Consider the following 3,473-nt stretch of genomic DNA (forward strand, 5'->3'; position numbering starts at 1 on the left):
CTGAGATCTGGTGCCCTCTTCTGACTTACAGGTGTGCATGCAGGCATAATACTGTATACATAATATATAAATACATCTTTTTTTAAAAAAACGGAGCTGAAGACATATATAAAGAGACAGAGTGAGCTGGGTGTGGTGGTGCACGCTTTTAATCCCAGCACTCGAGAGGCAGGGGCAGGAGGGTCTCTGAGAATTCGAGGCCAGCCAGGTCTACAGAGTGAGTTCCAGGACAGGCAGGGCTACACAGAGAAACCCCTTCTGGAGGAAACGAAACCACATAGCCAATGAGGCAAGGGTGCAGGCTGCAGACGAGGGGCCCGTCGCTTCCGGTTTCCTTCTGCTTTGTTGAAGTTGTGAAACGTGTAACCATCCTGTGCTCACCTCAACTGCCAAGCTCGCAACAGCGCTCAGGAATCCTGTACAGCCTTGAGAAACCCACGAGGCCTTCCCACCTTGGTTCTGGGGCCCCTAGACCTCCCTATGCCCTCTGCGGTTATTTTGGTTTGTTTTTTGTTTTTTTGTGTTTTTTGTTGTTGTTGTTGTTGTTTTGTTTTGTTTTTTGAGACAGGGTTTCTCTGTGTAGCCCTGGCTGTCCTGGACTCGCTTTGTAGACCAGGCTGATCTCGAACTCACAGCGATCCGCCTGCCTCTGCCTCCCAAGTGATGGGATCAAAGGCGTGCGCCACCACGCCCGGCGCCCTCCTGGGGTTGTCGTTTTTTGTTTTTTTTTACTTTCATATTTTATTTGCTTAATAACTAATGTACTCATTGGTAAATTTTTGTGTTTTTTGAGACAGAGTCTCCTATACATAAAGAGATAGAGAAAAGGAAAGTGGAGAGAAGAATGCTGTACAAGGGCCTGGTGTGGTGGCACTCGCCTTTAATCCCAGCACTCTCAGGAGGCAGAGGCAGGCGGATCGTTGTGAGTTCGAGACCAGCCTGGTCTACAGAGTGAGTCCAGGACAGCCAGGGCTACACACAGAGAAACCCTGTATTAAAAAAAAAGAAAATGCTGTCCCAAGCTTGGACCTGCCCCCTTGCATTGTCAGTGTCCTCACCAGAGGGCACTGCTTCTCCATCTCCTTCTACTTTGGATGAAGTGTTTTTCTCTTTTCTTTCTTTTCTTTTTCTTTTTGTCTTTTTGAGGGTTTTCCTGTGTAGGCCCGGCTGTCCTGGCCTCGCTCTGTAGACCAGGCTGGCCTTGAACTCACAACGATCCGCCTGCCTCTGCCTCCTGAGTGCTGGGATTAAAGGTGTGAGCCACCACACCCTGCTTGTTTTCAGTTTTGTAAAAAAAAATTTTTCATTTTTTTTAATTTAAAAAGTTTCAAACATAAATAAATAGCCAGGCAGTGGTGTGTACTTTTTTTGTTTGTTTGCTTGTTTTGTTTTGTTTTGTTTTTGTTTTTTGAGACAGGGTTTCTCTGTGTAACCTTTGTTGTCCTGGATTTACTTTGTAGTCCAAGCTGGTCTTGAACTCACAAGTGCTGGGATTATAGGCATGACACCATGCCTGCCTGGTGCACGCTTTTAATCCCAGCACTCGGGGAGACAGAGGCAGGCAGATCTCTGAATTCAAGGCCAGCCTGGTCTACAAAGTGAGTCCAGGACAGCCAGGGCTACATGGAGAAACCCTGTTTCAAAACAACACTCCCTCCCACCCCACAAAAAAGTGTTTTTTGTTTGTTTGTTTATCTCACTATGTAGCCCAGGCTGGCCTGGCACTTGTGGTGACCTTCCTACAGGAGGAAAGGCATGTGTCAATACACGCAACTCCGGCATTCCTAACTTTGTTTGTTTTTCCAGACAGGGTTTCTGTGTGTAACAGTTCTAGCTGTCCTGGAACTCTCTATAGACCGGGCTGGCCTTGAAATCATAGAGATCCTCCTGCCTCTGCCTCTCAAGTGCTGGTCAGCTGGCCTTCTAAAAATCCCATCTACCTCAGTGTTTTGAGACAGGATCTATCCCTGGCCAAAGTGGCTAAGATGGGCATCCTAAGGATCCTCCGCTCTCAGCCGGGCATGGCGGCACACACCTTTAATCCCAGCACTCGGGAGGCAGAGGCAGGCGGATTGCTGTGAGTTCAAGGCCAGCCTGGTCTACAAAGCGAGTCCAGGTCAGCCAATTCTCTCTACTTTTCTCGGGCTGGGATCACAGGTTCATACCACCATGTGACTAGGGATTAAACTTGCCCGGAAAGCACTTTAAATCTTTTATTTTTATTTTTTCATTTTTTTTTGTTTTCCGAGACTGGGTCTCTCTGTGTAGCTTTGGCTGTGAGCCACCATGTGGTTGCTGGAAATTGAACTCAGGACCTTTGGAAGAGCAGGCAGCGCTCTTAACCACTGAGCCATCTCTCCAGCCCAGCACTTCAAATCTTAACTCACTTGTTTAGGAGACAAAGAACACACCCCCCTCTAAAGACAGTGTTCTGGGTCCCCAGTGCATACAGTAAGAGCTCAATAATTCTCTTTAAACTGAAAAGACCTAGGAGCAGCAAAGACACCAGCTGATGGTTTGACTGCCTAATGCAGTCAGCAGAACATAGCGTGCAGCTTGTCTTTGTCAATAAAGTTTTATTGAGACACTTGCACATATCTCTTCCAGTTCCTGTACTGTTGTACAGTCTTGGCAAGACAAACCATCTGGCCTTTCACCTGCCCCTCGGCCTGTCCAGGCGCAGCGAGACTGTCGACACTCCAGCAGCCTGAGGAGAAGGGACAGACAGAGGGACGGAAAGGCTAAGAAACAGATACAGAATTACACGCTCCTATGCCGGTGAGCCCAGATCCAAACCCAGGGTGGGGTGCTGCAGACCTGGCTGAAACAAGGAAGATTTCTCTGAGTGTTAGGCCAACCTGACACAAACACCCCTGCCCCCCCAAATGAGTTTTGTGACTCACTCTCCCTGCTCTGTCCCAAAGGCCCGGTGGGTAACTGTCTAGGGCCAAGGGAAGGGGGGGCTACAGTCTAGACAAAAACACAGGAAGTCACATGGTGTTCCTTCTCGGGGTGACAGGCCCTATGTGGGTTCCCCCCACCCCCACCCCCGCTTTTCTTTTCTTTCTTTTGGTTTTTCGAGACAGGGTTTCTCTGTGTAGCCTTGACTGTCCCAGATTTGCTTTGTCCCTATCTGTTTCTTACTGTGGCTCTCCCGTGCCCTAGGAACAAAGTCTGGGTTCACCAGCTGCCCCTTTGCTCAGTCTGGCTGAGTAAACTCCTGGGTTTAATAGACCGTGTCCAGCCGTTAGCCCAGGCTGGGCCTCTAGAGGGAGATGAGCCCCCCCAACAACTGCTGCTGCGGCTATCCCGCGGCTCGGGGGGGGGCCCCACTCAGGGCCCTGAGCTGTATCTGGACTCCTTTCTTCCCTCCCATGGAGCACTCAGGGTGACTGGGTCCGGGGTCTGGGAGACGCTTTGGGGCGCAGCTGTGCGGCGCGGCGCGGGGCGTCTGTGGCCGGCAGGAGGCGCGC

Source organism: Acomys minous (genome assembly GCF_964271855.1).
Source record: "Acomys minous genome assembly, chromosome: 9".
NCBI classification, from domain to species: Eukaryota; Metazoa; Chordata; class Mammalia; order Rodentia; family Muridae; genus Acomys; species Acomys minous.